General features: G+C 41.2%; 1 long non-coding RNA gene across 1 annotated transcript; it reads right to left on the bottom strand.

Annotated features, from left to right (window-relative positions):
- Nucleotides 1-8038: 8038 nt before the first annotated feature.
- Nucleotides 8039-16441, bottom strand: LOC138191034 (uncharacterized). The gene is made up of 2 exons (XR_011177274.1): nt 16334-16441; nt 8039-8161 (listed from the first exon to the last, which is right to left on the bottom strand). It is a non-coding gene; the product is annotated as an uncharacterized lncRNA (long non-coding RNA).

Raw genomic sequence — 16441 nt, 5'->3', positions numbered from 1 at the left:
AGATTGACATCCACTGTTGAAGATCTCGGCAGCCTACGGAGGACAATTAGATTAAAAGCAGCGCCTCTTGCGGCAGCTTGAGATCCATTAGTGCCCATTGTACACCACCTCCCCGTTTCCCATTTCCCATTTCCCATTTCCCATTTCCCCGTCGGCGGGGGCGTCACTCGGGGGTAGCGCTCAACTCAAGTCCTCGGGAGATCTGCAGGCGGTGAGAGGGTGGGTGAGTTTCGTCCAGGAACTTCTCCTCTCCGCACCCTCTCTCCTCCCCTCCCCCCTATCGCGAAGCCGGGTACTTATTCTCAATAGTAATATGCTCACTTCATACCGCGGGATCCATACCTTGAGTTGTTAAAAAGCTGTGAAATGCTGGAACACAGATACGCCTCCGCCTTCTACTCGAGAGATTACGCCCCCCCCCCCCCCTCCCCCTTCCGCACCGTCCATGGAAATAATCGCTGGATCCCCTCTCCTTCTAAGCTGTTGAAATCGCCGTAATTACGCTCCCTCATTATTATTCTCTTCAATCATCCCATTATCAAATTCAACGCTCGCCGCCGTTCATCTGCATCCATCGTGTATCGGTGTACAGGTATGTATATATTCGCTATGCGCGATTTAATACGCCCATTGTACACCGATCTTTTGTTTTTTTTTTTTTTTCCCCCATCTACTTCGTGGTCTTCTCCTGCCGGACCTGCGGAATCTTCGAGGGATCCTCGGATTTCTGCTGTGACCAAAAATGTAGGGATTCTCACTGGAATCGAGTTAATTATTTCAAATTAATTGTAGCATAAGTAACAGTGATTTCAGAATTGAACCGAGATTCGTCTCGTTTATAGCTCTCGTATATCTATACAGTTTAGCTGTTCACCAAAATTTGTAAAGTATGTAGTTCTAGGTGAGAAACGAAAATGAGTTTTATATATTGCTGTAAACAAAGAATGTAGCACTAGTTACTATTATTTTTACCTATCGTCGAAACCGAACTATATTCTTTTGTTACTATATATTCCCACAACCCGATGTTGGGGCTACAACAAATTAATTACAAGGTTTCATTTAGGATGCGTTCCGATGTCAGCTTCCACTGCTGTCGACAATCTTTTACTTCTTTTGCGCTGCTAAGTTCGTAAGTAGCTCTGCCTCTGTCCTGGGGAGTTTTTAGAGCTACTATCTAATATGGGAATGCACCCTTAGCTAACAAATTGTGGCAATAAGATTGAAAAAAAAAAAAAAAGACAGAGCTAACCTTGCAATAGCAAAAGATTTAGTATTGGCAACTATAATCACGCTAAGGGTGCGTTCCGAAATTAGCTACCAGCTTAGTACTGTCAACAATCTTTAATCTCTTTTGTGAGTATGTAGCTCTGCCTCTGTGCTAGGGACTTTTTATCGCCGCGAGCTAGTTTCGGAACGCTCCCTAAATAGTCAACCTTTACCGTACTGTTTTCTAATTTTAACAATATTCGAACCGTTAATGTAAGAAAAGTGTAACAATACCCATTTCGCCAGAATATTCTAGTAACAGTATAAAAGAACAGAAATATCCCTAGGACAAATTCCACTAGACGTTTTAACCTGCAACGAAGTAAGTATTTGCACACGACGCACGGCACATCGATCGGCAAGTAAAGTCGAAGCCGTATAATAATGAGGTTTGTAAAACGAAGGCAATGTTTCCGCACCTGCAGAACAAGCGTTGTTGGTTCGCCCCGCGGCGATTAAATGCTGCAGCTAGCTGCTGGTGGGACAAAGAGTTCGATTTGAAAAGGTATTTCGAGGTGCGCCTGATTCTCGGCTGTTCGCAGTGCGGGATCCGCGTATTTCACACGGGGTGAAGTCATCTGACTGTGCGCTTATGCTCAAAAATTAGTTTTATTATAGATTATAGTCGCATGTATAACCTCGCGTACGTAATCCCGGCATGAATCTTAGCCGCGTACATTACGTACACTCACTGTGTGCACACGCTTCATTAATGCCATTAGAAGCCATCAGCCGCAGAAACGATATGCCAGCTTTGCAGCCATGCAAGGAACGGGATCGCGTACAAAACGTGGGAAGCTACAAACTACGCTCTGCGTGTCTGGCATTAGCCATCTTGTGTTATTATACGCAGGCACAATGCCGGACGGATTCCATTTTCACTTTTTGCAGAGGTCAGGGGGCTACTGACTCTGAAAAACGTGGAAGGAGTTTCATTTGGTTGGCCCGACTTGCCTTGCGCCTCAAAATCTTACAATCAAGTTGAGCGTACCAGTTATTGACACGTTTAGTAGACCCAATTATTGACCCTTTCATTTACCAAAATTATGAACTGATGGCACGAATTGTGAATTTCTCGATGGTTAAAACCAATTGCTAGAAGGTTACACACTGCAGATTCATTTTTTGGTAATTTTATATCTAAAGATCGATCAGATACAATCAAAAAATGTCAATAATTGGTACAGGGTCGATAACTGGTACACTTATCTTAGTATTAAAACTCGACATTACCGATTGTTACGTAGTTACTTGATTGGCGGTAGAAAAAACTGTTTGAAACTGAAAATCGGCTGATCGGCGATACAAGAATTTCAATATATAATAATACTGGTGAAGGGATAAAAAAATTTTTATTTTTTTTTTTCTCATCCGCGAAATGCTTGATCCCCGAAATAAAATACTAGCACGGAGTTGAAGCGAAAAAAAACGAGTAAATGAATAGAGGAAATAAAAATACCGTGTTATATGCCCGCTGTACGCGATACGCGTTATATACCGAGGCTCATTTCGGCTCTCAGCTCTATTTTGGCGAACTGTAGCCGGCACTTGATCCCTACAGTATCAGAGGTATGGGAATATGAAAAAAGAAAAGAGATTCAAATTTTCTCCAGAACGATTTCGATGGCGAGAAATTACGATGGCTTCAAGTTTGACGGTAAAAATTGTGCAATGCAGATGAAGCTCCTTAATAAGGGGTTATTATTTTATTGCGCCCACGCGGCCACATGTGTACTATTATACATAGATCCCGAATCAAAGGCGGCCTGTTGATAAAAAAAAAAAAAATAAAATAAAATCATAAAGTTAGTGGTTTGCGGGGAAAACCGGGTGCAGGGTCGATGAGATAATGCGTGTTGTGTACGGTGTGGATATAAGTTGATATAATAGGCGCACCTAATGCAATACACAAAGCATCTTATCAAAATCTCTATACGCACAGCTTCGGTATTCTCACGCTTTATTAAAACGATCGAACCGAGTTAAAAACTACATAATAAATCTATTAGATTAGCCACGGCGTACGTACTACAGGCGATAAATGTAATTATGTTACACCTTTCCTTTCCTGTGATCGCCTCGCGTCGCTTGCTTCTGCGGAAATTTTAATTACACACGTTTTTATCGACTTTCATCAAATTTGCCATAAAAAAAAAAAAACAAAAAAAAAAAACAATTCCATCGTAATAACAAAAGTTGCTTAAATGGAAGCGTAAAAATAATTTCATTCCTTATTTATTCTTCAAGTATATTCTTCGGGAAAGTTTAAGTTCAGAGTATAAAAAAGAAATGGTCGCCATCTTGTCTGGGTTGATGAAAATGGTGCTGAACCATGATCAGATATGCATTTTAGAGACTTGGTACAGCAGCAGCAGCTTTTAGTGAATTTATCAGGGTACGGTTTTCACGATCGTTATCCGATTCGCGAAAGAGCTCCTCGGGTCGACGTCGTCGTGCTTGTAACGGTTAAACAGAAACCAGCAATTTGTAAGAGAATGAAAAAGTTAAGCCACGAGACGCGGAACGCGATGGGCGTAGGGGAGGAAGGATTTTCCGTCAGACAATGGTTCTCTCTCGTGGATTGAAAATCTGAACTGCAAACAAACCGGGGACCGCGCGGATTAAACCGTAATTGAGATATTGAGATCTGATTAAGATGGAAATCGATACACCCCCGTGCATATTTCCTTCTCTTCTCTCCGCAGCGAAGACGCGGTTTCATTCTTACCTCGAGATATCGACGATGCAAAATGCAAAATTTTTCAACCATTTGCAATATGTCGCTCATTTATTAATTTTTCGTCTTTCGTGTCTGCTGGGGTCGAAGATTATTTCACTGAGAGAAATTTTTTGTTCCGGTACCTCGCGGAAAAAAAACCCCACTTGGGTGTAAATTCGTACCCCCAATTCGTAGATAATGCTAATTTCCACGTAAGAAAAAAGTTAGGGGTACGAATTTACAACCAATTTGGAGTTTTTTTTCCGCGAAGGGTTACCGCTCAGTCCTTAATTATTTTCATTTCTTATCATAATCGAAAAATATAGTTCTAGGTAGAAAATGAAAATTAGTTTTCTAGCTATTACCAGAAAGTCTGGTATCCGTTACTATTCTTTTTCATTACGATCACTGTTGCTATATTTTCTTGCAACTGTTGCGAAAATTTAATACTTGTGCAACGATAAATTGACGTCAAAGCTTTGTTTGACTGAAAAAGTAGAGTAAACCGAAGACACTGATTTTGGGTTGCAATTACCAAAAAAGGATCGACGATGGCGCAAAATAGTTAGGCGTACCTCGTTTTTCCTAATTCCAACATTATTCAAACAGTTTTTTTAACGATACCTATTTCGCTGAATTTTTCTAGTTACTGTAACAAATGAAATTTTTCTCAGTGTTCTAACGCGAGTCTTTGCACCATTTTGTTTCAGCTTATACTATTGGGTAAGAATTAGGGCTGCGAGATTAATCAATTAATTGCTTTTGTTTCGTTTTAAATAACGTCGGTTCTTTCAAATTGAACGTTGTTTTTTCTTTTCTATTAATCGGTTCTTTGAATTAACTATATATCCGATTGTTCGATGAACCTATTATTGAGGAAAATAATTAAACCGTGAAAATATTATTAAAAAGTTCATTTCCAAAATCAAACACGCGAATGCTGAGAAATCCTAATCTCTAATGGTTTCAGACAATCGAGCTTATATTATTGGTGTGAAAATTACCCCTGCAGGGTTACTTTTACGGAAAAGGTAAGTCCTTCGGTCGATCTGACAAAAAAAAAAGTTTAACCAACAGTCAAAAATGGCGGCCTATAAAAACGAAGGCGAAATTCACCACCCGCCATTTCCGGCGGACGCGATTGAGCGCGGAATGCGATAGGGGGAAAAAATAAGGAGGGTTGGTGTCAAGTGGAGAAAAGCGGTAACGAATACGCGAGGGTCAAAATTGGCGGTTCGGGGATAGGATACCAGTTCACATGATTTTTTTCTTTCCTCTCCAAAGGGCCCGAGGGGTAAACAACAACAAATTTGAAAGCTTAGCCCGCCTTGTCGTTTGGGTCGAGGTGTTGTTCGGATTTCGCCTAGCGCCTACTTTATACAGTTTCGTTGTCGAGCGGTTTTGTGACTGAGGAACGATGCGGTTAAGTAAGTGTGTAACAACAGGGTAGGTTTCTTACTTGGTGGCAGCGGAGGGATGGCGGGAGGGCGGGGGGAGGGAGGGGTGTAGGGTGTAGAGGCGGTTCCCCGCGTTACAATAAAAGATACTTTTGTGGCCAAACACGGGAAGCATAAACACAATGAGCGATATACCGGGTGTCCGCATCTGTCGTCGTCACTGCAGGAGGTCCTTTGGTCATGAATTGAAAGGTCCTTGAGGTACCCCGCGGCTCTCGAGAGAGTCTCTTCTACAGCGGAGAGAGAGAGAGAGAGAGAGAGAGAGAGAGATAGAGAGAGAGAGAGAGAGAGAGATAGAGAGAGAGAGAGAGAGAGAGAGAGAGAGAGAGAGAGAGAGAGAGAGAGAGAGAGAGAGAGAGAGAGAGAGAGAGAGAGAGAGAGAGAGAGAGAGAGAGAGAGAGAGAGAGAGAGAGAGAGAGTATTTGAGAGAGGGATGAGAAAGGAATTTTGAAACCGAAAGGAGAATCGTTCCGTTGCCGCGTCGTAGCGACGGAGTCGGCGCATTGTGTTCGTGCCGTTTTTCCCCCGGAGCCGACCAATCGGCGTTGCTCACCGGCGGAATGAACGTCCGTGATGTGCCTAAGTGCCCGGGAAACCGAATCGGCCATGCGGCGGAGTTGGGTAAAGTATAACCCTGTAACCGACCCTCTTTGTCGAGACTTCACAACGGATTTAACGCGGCGCGGTGTGGTGTAACACTATTTACTTTTTTTTTTTTTCTTTCTTTTTTTTACGCAGCTTCTTATTCACACTAATTACGTTCCGAAATCCCCTTAAACGGCCATTAAACCGCACCTAACCACCCGTGAAATGCACTCTGGGAAACCGACCCGACACGAGGTGTCTATAAACGTATACTATACATATACACCCAACACAACCGGCTTACACGCGGTGTGTATCAACATACAAATAATATATCTCGTTACCCGCTAAAATCGCCGTTTGTAACCCTTGTTGTTGTCTGTTATGGGCGCGGAAAATTCGAATTTAATTCAGCACGGTGGGAAACGGGTCTTTGCGTCGGTAGAAAAAAAAAAAAATAAAAAATTCTACTTTCATTTCTGTGTAAAAAGTAGAGGAACAGAACAGAATATACGTAATCGTTTCGTATTTCTTCTTTTTTGCCAAAAAAATCTAATTGCGAAGTGACGTCACGTAAGACGGTAGCGGTACTCGATATGCCGTAGATATGTTTTATTTCAAATATTAATTTGGCCGAGAAAATTGTTATACAATTATTTTTGATTTCTCCGTTTCATGTACCTACGTACATATTATATTGTTTAAATTTTGTTTTTTTCTAACAATGGTAACGATTTCTAGGGAATTTTTTGTCCAAGTCGCATGTATTGGTAATTGGTTGCAAAGCAAGGTGCTGATGATTTAAGTTTTCGAATAAAAAAAATTCTCAAACATGTTCAAGGCTCGGGGAATTATTTGTGGAGAAATTGCGTATTGCTGGATGGGGGTGAAACTGTAGAATCGTCAGAAAATATAAGGGTCACGGTAGCAGATCTTTAAAGAAGTGAAAATCTGACAGAATTTCGAAACGTAAAAATACGAAGTAACGAAATACAATTTCAGCTTTTTTTATTCTTATTCATTCTGACGATTCGATACTTAGGCTCTTAATACCTATTTTGACCTCTCTTACCTTTTCTGCACTTCACCTTTTCACAAAGTTTTCAAATTCCGCGAAATATTCCTTCGTTTCTTTGAAAATTGCATATTGTAACCCTTTCACATTCTGAACCTACTTTGAAAAGTACTTCGTTTTCCTTTACCGAATAAAATTCGACCCAGCAAGTAAGAAGTTAGTAACGTTAACGTCACGAAACATCATGAAAAAAACAGTTATTATAGAATTTCAGAACGACTTTCAAGGAGTTGACTTATCAAAATATGAACAAATTTTCTTTGTTATTAATTACTAGCTAAATTTTAAAAAATCCTGAGGGCCCAAGTAGCGATTTTTTCTGAACACGCATCGCTCAACTAACGTTACCAACTTTGCTCGAGGTTTGAGATAACGGTTTGAGTTAATTTCCATTGTTTATGACGTCAGAATACAGGTGTCTAAGATTTTGTACGTCAGTTATATCGTTGACCGTATCGTTTGTGGAGATGTGGATCATTTCTTTGATTAATTTTTTCATACCAATTATTTTCTTTATCTGATATTTTGACATCATCAAAACTGAAATCGTAACCTGCGGTGAGTGTATGAAACGCCAGGGCTGACTTGTCTGTATCACGGGGCTTGATATCGTATTTATGATTTGCGATACGTTTTTTTTTTTTTTTTTTAACGTTGTGACGATTGTCCCACATAACATTTGTTGCAGTTTTTACAGTCCATACGGTATACAGTGTTGATTTTTTCAAGATTTGGTGTCTGTGATTTGCGAGCAGAAAACAGGGAATTAAGTATAATTGTTATTTTATAGGTTACCTGTATGTTCTATTTTTTTTTAATTTTTTTGATTTGTTGCGATAGATCATTGATGAGTAGCCGTGAACCTCCTTTGGTACGTGTGTGTGTTGGCCAAATTTTGACGCCATGCGTTGTTGGAGTGTTCTTTCGTCAATGTGGCAAATTGAAGCTTGTTTTATTTTATTGATGTTTTTGTTTTTGTCAGTGTCGAAGATGATTTCGGCACTATGCGTGTCAGCTTGGAATCTGTTGCCAACTTTAAACCTCACGAATCAAGCGCTGCAACAGAATTATCGTTTAATTAGCGACCGTATTTGCGGGACACGAGGCGAAGCACCCTCATCGATGCTAATAAATTCCCGACCAGTGATGTGATTCATTATATTATAATACCTACGCGTCCGATAGTTGCCTGCAGCCCAGGGACGTCGCGACGGATCGTCAACGTCGGGCTTCGGGCGTCGGGTAACGTCGTCGTCCACGTGCCTCGACACGTGTCTCCCGGACCGAGAACATCGACGTCGCTCAATCAATCCGGTCAATTTTGTCTTTTATTTAATTAACTGGAAGCGTTTCACTCGACCGGCCAAACACGCTCGCGTACGTTACGTGTACACACGCATTATCCTCTTGTGTATTCGCCTACGAGGGCGGATGATTTGTCATCAAATCAAAGCTCGATTCTCAATTCAGAAGGAAATCTCACGTGTATATGGGAGTGATTTATCATTCGTCTCTCACAAGGAAACATTCTTCGACTTGTATGGGGATTAAAAATACATTGGACACGTCTTTTTTTTTGGTGTAAATAATACCGCTAAAGAATGAGGGGTGCAAAATCTTACACCGTGAGGGTGAAAATCCCGCGTTTGTTAATGTTTCTTTACAAATGAACTCCCATCCAACCGGAGTTGTCGAAAAATTTTACGTCATTATCCGAGAAGTTCTAAGAAATGGATTTCTGGGGGATAAAGTTTAGGAATGATGTTTTACCCCTCAAACGGTCAAATTTGTTCGTCAAAAAAAAAAAAAAAAAACAAAAAGTACGTATTCAATGTTTTTTTAACGTACCTACTACAAAATATCACGGAATTAAGAAAATCGGCGAAGTACACTTAAAAGGGATAACTACTATCCAAATTTCAAGCCGACGATGAACGAGCGATTTGAGAATTGAAGATAACCGAAACATATCGCTGCGTTTGACAACCATCGATCACATCGATGCTGTCCCCAAGATCGAATCATCGCGCGAAGTACGTATTCTCCTTGGAAAAATTCCTCCCCCCTTCCCCCCCTACCCGAGATTACACGGTGCATTTTCGACTGCAATATTTGGATCTGGTTTGCGGCTGGAGCATCCAAAGTTGAATTAAATGCGGTTCCGGGTGGGTGACGGTGCTTTATATGCATCGTGGGGCTCGGCTTGAAGGCTGTCGCGCGTGTGTGTTTGTGTGTGTGTGTGTGTGTGTGTGTGTGTAGATTCACATACGTGGACGTATAATAAGGGTGCAGTGGCAGCAGTAGCAGCAGCAGCAGAAGCGAATGGGGATGTAGCCGTCATCCGCCTTGGTCTCCTATTCACGCATCTACTCGAGGGCAAACAGCTTCGCAGCAGTTGAGTCGAATATATTGAAATAATCTCGGCAAATACGACAAGTTCGGTTATGAAATTTGCCGAAGGGCTTGCGCGAGTTCCTCTCTCTGATGGCCGCCTCAACCCCTATCGCCCCCCCACCCCCAAACCCTCGTGCTCTCTCATCCTCGGCCGCCCCCAACCTCCGTGAATATAGCCACGTACCTACCCAACGCTTGGAGGCAATGTTTGCCCAAAATCGGTTCAATAGCAACTTGGACCATTCTGCTGTTTGTCTTAGAGTGTCCCCATCCACTCACCGCATCCAGCCTAGAGGATCGTAGACGTTGAACGATTCTATTTATCTCTGAGGTGAGTTAACGGGCTGTGCGGGTCTGATATTCTCCTGTCTGCTTCACGTCGGTGTTAAACACACCCGGGCCGAGATATCTGTTTCTCAACTTTACTCTGCGCCGGTGAGGTATCGGCTGCGGTTGTAATCCAGATATTAGATCTGCGTTAGCGACGACAATACCACGTTTGATCCCAAGTCTACAACGGATTTGTGATGGATTCGATTCGTAAGACTCGACATGGATTTTCAGTTGGTGAATTTTACTTTGTACGAGGCTTGGCGCGTTTTTTATTTTTGTCCGCATCTTCTTTCGAGCCGAATTTAATTTTTCCAATTTTAAACAGCTCGGTTTGATTTCATCCGTTCTACAATGATTAAAAGTTTGGTATAGATTATGTTTAAAATGTTCGGTTACTTCGCGAAACAAATTAGAAGGTTTGGTGGCTTTACTGTTCAAAGATTTGGGTATGCAGAAAGGGGAGAAAGACAAGATAAGCTAAATCTAAAATATTTCTCTACACTCTTGAAGGTTTGATAATTCGCAATGAATTCTTTATACGACAGATTTACCCTGGAAAACAAGAGAATAAGAGGCCGCTGATTTTGCAATTGGTTCATTAATTAATGTCACGGGTTTGAAAATTCTAGTATAACCGATGATTGGAACTACGTTAAAATTGATGAACTCGACATTTTTTAAGATCCGGTATTGGACTGTTTTTGAGATCCGTCGTTTGATTTTGGAAAGCTTTTGAACGATAATTGGTGAAAAAAAAAAAAAAAATGATTACAACGGTTGTAAAATCAGCGTGAAGTAAATGATACCTTATTTTCAGGAACCTTAATTTGACCACGACGGCTGACCAAAGGATTAGATAGGAGCGAGCCTCTCAGTCAAAAGCGAGTAAACACACGAAGGCACATACCCAACGCTTGTTTGCCAGGTTCTAAGTCGCATGCATAAATTTCGGCGAGCTTGTAGTTTGTCAGAAATTGAAACCTTTGATACTTGGGGTGGGTTACGGGTGGTACAATTAAACGCTAAACTACCCCCGGAGAGTCGAGGAACCCCTAATGCGCTCTTTATGGCGACTTAACGCCCCTAATATTGCATGCGACCCTCGCGCGCCGCGTTCGCAGAGTTTCCCAAATCAGATCCTGCGCGGTATTCGAAAGAGGCGGAAAAGTGAACGAGCTCAAGTTTCCAGGACCAAACGAGCCGTTGCGGATGTCCAGACTTTTGAAAAATCACTGTCGAATTTACCGCCCATTTATTATTCATTTTTTCCTCGATCTCGCTTCAAAAAGGCTCGCAGACGGGGAACGGAATTTTGGTGACAGAAGTGGGATGTGGCGAAAAACTTTCGGGGAGAACCCCTGCCGACGGGCCATGGGAAAGCCAGTGTTGTGTTTGCCGAATAGATCTACCAGTAGAATAACGTAATGTGGGCAGCTCTATTGAATTGTATCTAATATCCGTCACCAAATCGGAGGACTCTGTTTGAACTAGCCTTCAAGGCGAGCGGGACGGGGCGAAAGTTTCTTTATTAAATTACTCTTATTATTTTTGTTTCATGCCGCGCACGGACGAGTGCGATCGACTTTTTACACCCGCGCGAGAAACAGAAATGAAAATTTTTCACGCTGGCTCAGCTCTATGATTTTGTGAATACTGGAAAAGCCCACGAGTGAATGGATGTGTAAAATATTGAGTAGGTTGTCTGACCAAGGAACGATATTTTTTTTTTACTATAATCTTGTTACAAAGTGAAAAATACTGGAATTGTAGACAAAACAAAGTTTGGAAATCGATACTTCGTTTCAAATCGCTTTGAAAATTGTTAAAAACCTAGCAAGATTTCACCCTACGATGACTCGTTTTATTTTCAAGACTGTTGTTCGCTGGTTCACTGGAACACTTTTTTTTATTATATCGCGATCGTTGGATGTTCAGTTTCACAACATATCGCACCGATATCGATGATGATCAACAAATGACGGTACATGGAATTGAAAAGCGAGAAAAAAAACAAAAAAAAATTGAATCTACCGTACTTTTAACAATTTTGAAGATATGAAAATGAAGCTAAGATGTCTAATCTTTTGTTTATATAATTCCAGTATTTTCGATTCTTGTATTTCAATAATTCAACAAAGACTCCCGACTATTTCGCAATGAAACGAACGAAGATTAGCGATTTTCGGCCATCCAATCACCTTATTACTCGTATTCCTGACCATCGCCCCGCTTTCCTCGCCCCGGTCCCTTTTTAGTTCAAGGCTCATAACGAACTCTTTGGAACGACGTACAGGTGTGCGGTACGTGTCTGCGAGGATAGGGCTCATCTTCTTGACACCCTGAATGGTGTTAGTTCTAGCACCTATAGAGACCCGAGTGTTGAAGCCCGGAACGGCGCGGGGTTGGCGAGTAGGAAGAGGTTCAGGGGGCGGCTGGGTGGTGGCCACTAAGTCCCTCGGGACGCAGAGGATCGCCTCAAGTGGAAGAGAAGAAGAAGGAGATGGAGGAGTAGGAGGAGGAAGAGGAGGAGGAGAAGAGGCGCATAATGTCTGGATTTCGCAAATTTGGTTCATTTGGCACATTGTCGCCGGCTTAACCGCAGTAACGCGCGATCAGCGCCAAAGCACCCTCTCGGGGAAAAATCATCCCAAAGCACGTTGATCTTCACCGACCGTCAAAAAGAAGAGAAGAGAGGAAATAAAAAAAAAAAAAAAAGAGAGAGAGAGAACGAAACAGAGAAGAAAAATAAAAAAAATACAAAAAACCAGAGTGCACAGAGTCGGGCCAAAATGGTGGTTGGTAAAATTTAATTAAAGGTAGAGAGAAATGAAAATAAACAACGCGGCGCGGGGGGGGGGGGCAGGGGGCTGAGCCTACGTACAATCGGAATTGATATTTAGGCTCTTGTTATCGCCGAATAATGGAATTGACGCTGCAATCCGACCATCTGGGAGTTTTGCCTGGGTAATAATTGGAGCCCGTTGGTGAAGCCCCGACGTAATCGAATGTGCTCGACTAGGGGGGGGGGGGGGGTTTCTGTCTGTGCCCGTCGTTACTCTTGATATCATTGTTGTAGGTACTATTTTTTATCCCCTCATCCCCCCCCCCCCCCCCCCCCCCCCCCTTCGCGACCACCATTCGATTTTTGTTTCTCCTTTTATTATCAGACCTAATGCAAAAGACATAATTTGAGTGTATCGCTTCGGGTTGGTAATAATGATCATCCGGCCCTAAACGACGATTATTCGGACGCCTTGGGTTACCTACGTTTTTATCGTATTATACTATTGGGTTTCAAAATATTCTCTATAGCGCGCTGCTCGGTATTTTCTCCATCGAGGTCATCAAGATAAACTCATCACTGACAAATGTATGCGTCCTCATATTTTAATAACCCAAGTGGTCGCTGGCTTTGAATACCTGCACGTGTTCGATATTCATTGTCAATTTTGACGGTCTCAATTTTTTGTTTTTATTTATTGCTCTTTTTTCTTCTTCTTATTTTCAAATATTCGACAGTCGAACGCATTAGACAATTTAAAGTAGCCAATGGAATCGTCAATAGTTTGACAATGATTTTGAAAAACAAATGTAGATATCGTTTCTGCGATTTTTCTAGATTCACAGCGCTTTCGAAATAGTTGGCAAAAAAATGTAAGAAGAATCGAAACTCGGAACGATGTAACGACAGAGTGAATTTCTAACGACTGCACGGTCCGTCGTCCGCTAAAATTTAATGCGTACAGGGTGACCAACCGTCATAAATGTAATGTGAAAAATTTGACTGTTGTGAGTTGAGAGCAATTTGAGTCGAAAATAATCGTGTAAAAATTTTTGAGGTTACGTAAATCGCGGCGAACTGTCGTCCAAAATTATGACGGTTGGTCACTCTGATAAACAGTTGCTCTCAGATTATAGCGCGTACGCGTTAAATTTTAACAGATTACGAAACGTGCAGTCGTTACGAATTCACTCTGTATATAACAAAAGAATCAGGTGGAACCGAACGAAGTGCGAAAGTTTGAAAGCATTTTGAAAATCGTTGACAAACGCGTGTTCCTAGTATATATAATATATATACACGCGCGTGTAAAAATCCGAACGCACTTCCTCTCGCTTGGCGATTTTTCATCTAATCTAATACATCGTCGCGCGATTTACATTTCCAGTTTTTACTTCTTCCTCTATTTCGTTTCCTCTCTTTCAGCTCTTATTTTGTTTTATTTCGTTACTTTGACGGGGACGAACGAGAGATTCTTTTTTATTTTTACCAACCACGCGTAACGAAAACGTTTTCGCGCGTATAAAGCTATTAAAATTCATAACTTTCGACATACACTGCAAGGCTGCGGAGGAGGGCGAGGGAGAGAACGTTGAGGGGTTAAAATGAACTAACCAAATTTCGCGGGCCGTGCGTCAACTCGAAAACAAGAGACTCGAACCACCCCTGGGCGATGCGCATCGGTTTGAATATGCATCGTCCCCGGTCCACGTGCAGAATAATTTAACGACGTGGCTTGATGTCTTCCTGTCTGGGTAAACCGTATGCATATCTTCTCATCTCCACTTTCGGATGAAATTAGAAATTTGAAAGAAATTCGTCTGTCTTTGATCAAATTTTACACCGTTGTATGATTGTTTTTTGCTGTACGTTGATGGAATTTATCATCAATTTCTCAGATTTTGTCGGATGAATTTCAGACTTACATACATTACGAGTGAATTCCTAACGACTGCATAGCCCGTCAATTGCTAATTTCTATGAGCTCAGAGACGGTTGGTCGCCCTGGTAAACAGCCCTTAGCGAATTGTAACGCCTGCGCGTTAAATTCAAGCAGACGACGAACCGTGCAGTCGTTAGAAATCCTCTCTGTATACCTACGCGTTTATCAATAACTACACTTATCGTTTTTCTTCATCCGAATCGCTAATTCTGACGAGAGCAATGTTTTCTTTTTTTTTTTTTCGTAAATGTTAGTCTCACAAATGCGATTATAACAAAAATCAACAATTTCTTTTTCACCAAATATATACGTACGCACGTTTCGTGCTGGGGTGAAAAATAAAAAAAATAAAAATACACGAGTAAAATGAACGCCATTGACGATCCGGGGACACGGCGAAGTAGAAAGGTGGGATTTTTGATTAGGCAATAAGAGGCGGGGAAAAATGGAAATTGACAGTAGCTAAACAGGCGTTTGGGTATAGTTTAACGAAATCGATCTTCTGTACGCGGTAGCGAACGACAGATGATGAATAATGTATTAATCGACAATCAGATAGGAAAGTAATATGAAATACGATTCGACGAATGCGCGCGGGGAGGGGAAAAGGAATTTGAATACGTAGGTACGTATATCTGGATAATATTAGACCGCGCCACTTATTGTACACATGCGGTACACAACTGTCAAAAATTTCTTTCGTACAAATGACTTGTCGGAATTCGTACACGAGCGGCTGATCGGTGTCGGTGGTAAAATGGGCCGCAGATCAACCGTTCCAGATAAATAACGACGGGTCAATTAGCTCTGGGACTATGGGACCGATTAATTATAGCCACGATGAAATTCTATCCAAAAATTAATCATTCCTAATTGCGCGCCTCGTTCGAAATACGATGAACGAAAACAAACATTACGATCTTAATATGCCTTGCAGGTATGAATTTTACCGTTGTTCAACTTAAACAATTAGGTTTTATGGCGAAACTCCTTACGGGCTTGAAATACTTTACAATGTTGTAGGGACATTTGAGTCGAACGAAAAATTCGTTTCGAGTAAATAATTGTTACCCGCATGAGTGGTAATTACTTTATTTTATGCGTTAGGATTTATTTCAATGACCAAAGGTTAAATAAAATAAGAATTGAGGAAGTTGGATAAAGCTTTGATTTTTGAAATGTTCTTTTTTAAGCCTGTATAATTTCTAAACATAAAATTTAACGATCATTTGTAAGCTGAGAACCGTTGAACGAATTTGTTTGTTTTTGTGTACGATATAAGTATAATATTCGCGGCGTTCTTCGTTTGCTAGTTTCGTGCAGTAATCGGACAAATATGGTGAAGAAAATTCTGAATTTAAATTTTTCTTCCTCAAATATCAGAGAAAACTTGCAATTCGTAAAACAGTTGAGACTGTGAAGTTAATCGAGAATAGTTGAAGCAAAAATAAACAATTAATTCAAGGAAAATTCTTACAGATATTTGTTGATATAATCTTAATAAAGGGGTGCCAATTTAGAGTTTAAAAATCGTCAAAGATCCTCGCCAAGGATAAAATTCTAAATACAATATTTTTTTTTTTTCTCTACAAGAGTAATTCGTTAATCTTCTACTTTGGAATCCGTTTTTCGTTTTGTTTCACTGTTTTTGAATTCAAGTTCGAATCGATCACAGTATGCAACGTAAGGGCGAGAGAATTCCTAGCTGAGTGGTAAATTTATAACCTGCACTTGCCTCCAACGGTAAAGGTTGTTTATCGATTTATTACCAACTTACCGCTAGGGGTGGTTTTCAGGTTCGATATTACCCCGCAAAGCGGCAGCACCTACCCTGTAACCACCGCATTCGGATATGCAGGAACCAGAGGATACATTTTTAGCAACC

Source organism: Neodiprion pinetum, chromosome 5, assembly GCF_021155775.2.
Source record: "Neodiprion pinetum isolate iyNeoPine1 chromosome 5, iyNeoPine1.2, whole genome shotgun sequence".
Lineage (NCBI taxonomy): Eukaryota > Metazoa > Arthropoda > Insecta > Hymenoptera > Diprionidae > Neodiprion > Neodiprion pinetum.
The sequence above is the reverse complement of the archived record's forward strand: the minus strand, read 5'-3'. Positions and strand labels throughout refer to the sequence as shown.